The following is a 7,488-nucleotide window of genomic DNA, read 5'->3' as shown; positions in this document are numbered from 1 at the left end:
GAGGTGGCAGCCTGTGCTACTTTTCCAGCTATTAGCCTGGCCCACCATCTGCAGCGATCTAGTGAGGAGTGGGTTTTATGAACTTCATAAAGGGTTGGTTATTAGAGCGTCAGAGTGGAGATGGGCTGTCTGGCCTTTGAGTTTAGCAGCAGGGGTCCTGAGTGCTTTGATGTGAATCATACTGTTAAATAACTTTTGAGAGGTAGAGGGAGCTACTGAAACCTCAGAAAAGGCCAAGCCCCGGTTATATAAGTGATAATTGACCCAGTTTCTTTTTTCTTTATTTCCTCATTTTTTATTTTACACCTCGACTGTCAGCGACAACACCGAAACAGTTGACAGTTGACCCACTATATAGACATCCTCAGGTACACTGTGAAACTTGAAAATCCTGACTGTAAGCAACATGCTGCCTTCATCACATTGCAGACCAGCTGTCTTCTAAAAACATCACTTTCTCTCTTTCTCATAGGAAAAAACATGACAAAAAACTGTCACAAGGTCCATTTAGCAGGTTTTCTGGGGCTTTCAATCATATCACATGGCCTTCATCAGCTGATGGGATTTGTCCAGTCGTCATGGAATTGACCGAAATGAATGAAATGATCAAATTAAAAAACACTTCCGAGCACTAAAGACTCATCTGAGGTTCAGAGTTCACTCTTGACCTTGGAGGCAGCAGTTAAAACAATCTCCCCACGAGGTCCATTTAGTAGCTGTTCTGGAGTTTTTGATCTTATGACATGATCTTCATCAACGGATGGACTTTGCCCAGTTGTCATGAAGTTGAAAAAAGAATCTCCAAGGACTTTTGAAATTCAACATAATATGATACCTTAATAATTCATGGGGCAGCCTAATTTGATCTTTGGTTATTAATTTCTTCAGCTCAAACAGACGAGGTGTTTTGGGTAACGTCACCCTCCTGGTATGCGATGAAAGAAAAAACTTTGGTTTTGATCATGGCCATTTCAAATTTCAAACACCCCATAGCTTTGGGGTTAAGGCACTCTCTATGAATCACAACGTCCCCGGCTTTGTTGCAACTCTCTCGCCCTCATCTCTTTTCTACTGTAATAAAGGATAAACATCCCCAAAATAACTTCAAAATTGAGGAAGCACAGACCACAAAATGAAACACATCTCTTCTCCAACATGTGTTTTATCCACCAGACATTTTTGGGGGGCTATTTTGCCCTCACTGGTGTATACTGGGCTACTTTAATTCTGATGGGATCAGCAGCCATTTCACAAGGTGGAGCAGGTGTCCACTGAGAGGTAGTGGATAGAAAGTCTTTGTTCGCAGCGGGGACGGTGGTGGGAAGACGCAGGACATCAGGAGAGCATCCTGCTCACATCCTGAAGCATCAGTGGACGATCAACACTCAGGTCAAAGCTTCCTTCCTTCAGAGATTCAAGGGTTAACTTCCTTTTGACCCGTCAGTCAGAATCCCTCTATAACCTTTCATTTCAGAAAAACAATATTCACTCTCCCTTTCTGTGGTTTATAAATCCCATGTAAGACATAACAAAACAACTGGCCTTAAGTGCTCAGTGCGGCCTGAAGGTGGTGCTGCTAATCCACAAACCAATTGGACAAACTACCATAAACTCAACTTTAATGCGTCTCAAAGGACATCAATGGAATTTATTTGATTTACTTCCTTTAAACCTTTATGTACCTGGCTTGTGTTAATGACACGTATAGTATTTTGTAAACACAAATTTTCCCGTGTGGTAATAATATACATATCATCATTATCATACAGCGTTACTTCATCTTAAAAGTAGAAAATAAATGTGCAGTCTAATGCCTGCTCATAAACACTATGAGGCACCAAACCAACAAATCAAGTGGTGAAAAATAAGACACAAAAAATATAAAATAAGAAATAAGAAAACAAAGTGTCAGTTAAATGTAATAATAATAATAAATATTGTCTTTAAAAACATATTGATTACTACTCATCTGTAAGGGGGGGAAATAACTTCCTGGTTTCCTTTCAGTAAAAATGAATATGTGAGATTTACTGTGTTTACTGTACTGAAGCATCAGAGTCCATTAGATGGATCCAGCTCTCATGTTGCTGCTGAGAATCACTGATCGACATTTGTAGATCAAACTGTAAATAATAATTAACAGGTGGTGTCAGGTGGGAGAGGGAGCGCCTGCGCAGACAGACACCTCGCTGTGCTTTCAGCGGACACTCACGTGGACACTTTCCCCTGACGTAATCCCCTCAGCCCGGTAGGTGGCGGCCTGTCCAAGCGAATATAATCAGATTAAACGAGCCGGATTCGGATGGATGTACCGGCTACCAGACACGCGGTGCACCTGGTGGATCTGATCCGGGGGTAGGTGGTTCTTTCTGCAGCCTTGAACCTAGAAAAAGAGAAACATTCATTTTATTTTGAGCCGTTTTCACCGGCGGCTCAGTTGTGCAGTTGCAGCCATTATTAAAGGGGGACAGTTTGTGGAGGGGAATCCGCGTCTTGTAGACATACTGCAACGCCGTGACGCAACTCACACTGTCCTGCTGCAACACAATAAAATATGAATCACCAGAGAGCCGGCGATGGGTGTAAATATCATTTAAACGGCGAGGAGGAGGAGGAGGGGGAGGAGGGGGTGTGGCGCTGACCATCTCCCATTCACCAAAACAATACACGCCCCAGAGAGCTCGTGCATTTGTGGCGTAAAAAAACAAAAAGAATCCGGTTTGATCGCTGTGGAGCTGTCTGTCTGCTGTGGACTCTCGCCGGGTGCGCAGGCCAGCCAGCAGGCTCCGGGCTGCGAAGAAAAAGCGCTCCACGCAGGGATCCTCATCGCATTACGCAGATTCAAAGCGCTGGATGCGGAGCGAGACCGAGTGGCCTGCACATGACGATGCGATAGCTAAGGTAAGATTAAAGGTGCGTTTTGGTGGAGGTTTTTTTTTTGTCTGTTTGCTTTGAGTAACAGCTGTTGGGTCCATGGATGCATCACAGTCCCCTCAGACATAAACCAGCGCAGAGCTGAAGCCAGGATGCGAGCAGGACAAAGGGGCGGATGGAGCCGGAGGAGGAAATATTTTGGATTCGATTATTAGTGTTGTTATAATAGAAAAGCACGAGCAGCAATGTCCCTTTTACAGCTACAGGGTAGCCCGGTGTGCTGTGGTGTGCCTCCCTATTAAAGCACGTTTGGATCATGTTGTCTGTTACAGCTGTGTGGGCTGCTTATTTATTCTAGGAAGTGGCACTGTCTGATGTGTCTGTGGGGCAACTGTGGCTCATTATCCATGTAGCCTGCTGTGAACTGCTCAGGTCTACATGAGCTACTCAATCCCCTCTTCTCTTCTTCCTCTTGGTTCTCCTTCCAGCAGCAGGCCACAGCATCACAGCCATACAAGGCATCGATCGCTCAGACTTTCATCTCTGTGTCACCTAATTACGCCAAATCCCCTCTTTATTCCAGGGATAGATCACTGCAGGCCGGTGGGACATTGCTTATCAGATCATTTAGAGGGAGTTTCTGCCTAGTGTCCTCATGTGAACTGGCTCCTTAAAGGAGCTGTAATGTGGCTTCTAAATACAGGTGTGTGTGTGTGTGTGTGTGTGAGGAAATATGTTTTAAAAAGTGGTTAGAAACAGTCTGTAGGCGCAAAATGTTGCATGACACTTGAGCTTTTGTCACCGCTCACATCTGAAGTTGTGGCTGTCCAAAACATCCAGTTTCATGCAAGACGCAAGTTGACAACATGAGTATAAATGTTGAATATGATGACAGAATCAGAATCAGAATCAGAAATACTTTATCGATCCCCGGGGGGAAGTCCACAGCAGACAGACAGCTGAATGTGTCTCCCTGTCTCTGTGTTCGCAGGCATGTTAGCACCACGGTCCATGGCTGTGCTGTTCAGTGTGTCAGTGCAGGTTGTGTTGCAAGAGGAGATTGAATGCCTCTAAAATCTCAAGGTAAGACGTCCTCTCTCCTCCTTTGACCTTGTGTGTGTGTGTTTGTATGTACGTGTGGGAGGTGGTAGCACTGGAATCGATCCAGGGCCTTGAATGGCTGCTCCCTGCCTCTCCTTAATTGTGTCTCCTTCATCTTTGACTCCTCTTCACTCAAACCCCAAACCTCATTCACGTCTTTAACGTCGTGACACATACAGGCGTCTCCTGTCTGAATGCAAAGACGTGTGTTTGTATACGTTTTTTTTAAATGCTGCATTTATGACTTCACATCTGTGTCCCGCATTGAGTTTGTGTTTGTAGATGAAGGGGGTTTGTGTCAGCAAGTCCAAAGGGAATACTCCTGCTTAAGCTTAATTAGACAAATTGCTGTGAGGGCAAAAGCAAACAGTGGCAGCTGAACCTCCTGAATAAGCTTTTGTTTGGGGATAAAGGGGGCTGTTACGAGGCCTTCATTCAATCTGTAACACTGGACATTCACAGAAAAGCCAAAAATCATTATGAACTAACAAAACACTGATGTCTGTGTGTGAGTGTAAAGCTGAAGAAGTGGACGTGGATGCATCTGTGTTTATACAGTGTGTCTGTGTTTACATGTGTGTTGTGCTGCTGGCTGCAGACTTTCTGGTTGAACTGCAGTTCACATTTTAGATAATAATTCAGCTTGGAGCCGAACCAGAGCCTGACATTGCCCCTTCATGGTTTGAACCAGTGTGTCAGTGTGCTAACTTTAAGCCCACACAAATCCACGCTATTCTGGTCACAGACAGGACGGTGTACATGTTTATAAGTGCATGTGTGTTGTCGTTCTTATTTAATTCTAGGAACCAGTTTTAATTCTAAAGCTTTTAAGGTAAAGACTATTTTAAGAAGTGAGGTCAGTAATATAACAATCTGATTGTATAGTGACTTGACTTAATGATGCTGTATATGACATTCAAAGTCATATACTTTGACTACAAAGATGTACCATCAGCAGGAGACAGGGAAGTAAGAGAAACTGGTGACATATCCGATGTTTGTAGTAATATGTACAAGAGGAAGAAGGTGCTAGAGGCAGCCCTTGTAGCTCACTACATATTAGATTTCTATAATAGTACTCACCAGGGGCATTCCTCCTACTCAGGTAGGATGTCAACTGACACAAAACTGAGTCAGATAAAACAATTCATGTGTGGATGTCCTGGATGATAGAAAAAAAGAGTAGAGAATAGGATCTGTGTATTGTTCCTATTTAAGTTATGAGAAGTAAAGGTTCAGCTAATGCTTGTTAGACCTCAACTTCTCCTTTTATAGATATCAAAATCAATGTGTGAATACTGTCTTTACTATGTGCTGTAGCCTTTCAGCACTTTCACTTTCATGTTCTTATTTTGTTTACCAGACCGGAGTTTTATCCTCAAAGGTGCAATTTAATCTAATGTTTCCCTTGTTCGAAGGTTGAAAGCAGATCCATGCATGATTAGATGATGGTCAGGGCTGGTCTGATGAAGTTGTTAAGTATTAGCCCCCCGCAGCATCAGTTTGTTGTCTTTTAACTGCTCTGACTGGGCTGGAGGTACATTGCCAAAAGTTATACACAAATACATGTTGATATTTATATAAGGAGAGGTTGAGGTCCAACAAGAATTAGCTGAAACTTCCAACTTTACTTCTCAAAAGTCTTGTGGTTTGGATCCTTTCGCTCCAATTTAGCTTTCAATCTTCACGCTACAACATACAATAATATTTTAGATGGTAATGTCCTTCCAACTTTGTGGCAACAGTTTAGGGAACACCCTTTCCTGTTTCTACATAACAATGCCCCCATGCACAAAGCAAGGTTCATAAAGAAACTGGCCTGCACAGAGACCTGCCCTCAACCTCATCCAACACTTTTGGGATGAGTTGGACCACCTGCAAGCCTGGCCTTATTGCCCAACATCAGAGCACGACTTCGTTGATGCTCTTGTGGCTGAATGGGAGCGAATTCCTGCAGACAGATTTCCGAATGTTGTAGAAAGTCCTCCCAGAAGAGTGGAGACTGTTGTGGTGGCAGATTAATGCTCAGTGACTTGGAGTGAGACATTTAACCAGCACTCATGGGTGTCCACATACTTTTGGCCACGTAGTGCATCTGTAGTCTGGAGAAAATGCAAATGTGATGTGAATGATGGATGTGATACTGATGTTAAGTGCTGTGGAAAGCGTGACTTTGCTTATGGATTGCTTTGCAAGATAACAGACAAGCAGCACTATTTTGACACGACGGGACACACATACATGCATTCACACATGTGCTGTACATGCACATTATTCTACACAACACTCACTGTTTAAGTGGAAAAGCCAGTGGAGCAGCTGTCGGCGCCTGTCACTGTGACGAGCAGCCACAAGTGTCACAGCTAATGGCCTCTGATGCTGCTGTGTGTGTATGTGTGTGTGTGTGTGTGTGTGTGTGTGTGTGTGTGTGTGCACTCACTGACCAGCTATTCACCAGGATATGAATTTAATAAAAGCACACTGAGAGAGAGCGAGAGTAATGGGTGGTGCTCGCCAAACAGGAAGTTAATTTTAGATAGAAATGAGGAAGTCTTTGCTGACCAGATCACACACAGAGATTTGACCTGCACACTGAATACACACTTGGTATATACACACTGCATTCAGTGTGCAAGCCAGTTATATGTATTAGGCAAATGCAGTGCAGTTTAAGTGTAGGTTAACTGATATACGCCTGCTCTTCACCCTTTGCCAAACCAAAACCAACTATGAATTCTACCAAGTATTGTCTGTGTAGCCAAAGCCTGATATGTCTTATTCCGCTGTAATAAAAACACATCAGTGAGCCACACTGTTCTACTGATATGGTGCTTCATTACCACAAACATGGGCACCGTAGTTTATTTTCATTCGATCCCACATACATCGTCCTGCAGCTGTAAATAATCACGAGGGCACCGAATGTGTATCCACGGCTGAAAATAGTCCCCCACAAATACACGATTTGCTCCTGTTAGCTCCTGACAATGCCCAGCTGTTTTAGGAAATTACTTTGCCTTTTTTATATATATTTGTGCCCCTTTCTCACTAAGATCCAGTGTGCTTTGTGTAGGGAAGTCAGAAAGTATTGAACGATTTTGGCCTTTTCATGGGATTTGTTCACAATAACTAAACATTTAACATAACACTCGCCTTATCTTCTGAATATGACTTTGGTGTGAGCCATACTGTATCTCCATCAGCCTGTTGTTACCGCAGAGGATTCAGATATGATCTACACATCCTGAGGTCTTATCTTATGGACATACTCAGTACACACTTGACACTTGAGGTACAAAAAGTGTCACTGACAGTATTGGCCTTCTGCACTACCCTCCTAGTTAACTACCATTCAGCTAAAGTGCATGCTAACTGGGACTATGTGGGACTTTCACCTACTACAGGTGGATTTCTGTGAGATTCTTCATGTACAGACTTATCTTAAATCACCTCAGACGCTACCATCTGATAACTGTTTCAGGGGAATTCCACTTGAGATGGAGAAAAGGAGCC

The 7,488-nt window shown here is 43.4% G+C and overlaps 1 protein-coding gene across 1 annotated transcript in view; it reads left to right on the top strand.

Annotated features, from left to right (window-relative positions):
* Window positions 1-2,767: 2,767 nt before the first annotated feature.
* The window catches only part of tex2 (testis expressed 2), a 29,460-nt gene continuing 24,739 nt past the window's right edge, over window positions 2,768-7,488 (top strand). Inside the window, exons 1-2 of the mRNA XM_070923131.1 lie at window positions 2,768-2,901; window positions 3,866-3,957. The gene's annotated coding sequence lies outside the window, so the exon portion shown is untranslated. The remainder of the gene's footprint in view (window positions 2,902-3,865; window positions 3,958-7,488) is intronic.

Source organism: Enoplosus armatus, chromosome 17 (genome assembly GCF_043641665.1).
Source record: "Enoplosus armatus isolate fEnoArm2 chromosome 17, fEnoArm2.hap1, whole genome shotgun sequence".
In the NCBI taxonomy this organism is placed as follows: domain Eukaryota; kingdom Metazoa; phylum Chordata; class Actinopteri; order Centrarchiformes; family Enoplosidae; genus Enoplosus; species Enoplosus armatus.
This window is presented reverse-complemented; position numbering and strand designations above follow the sequence as displayed.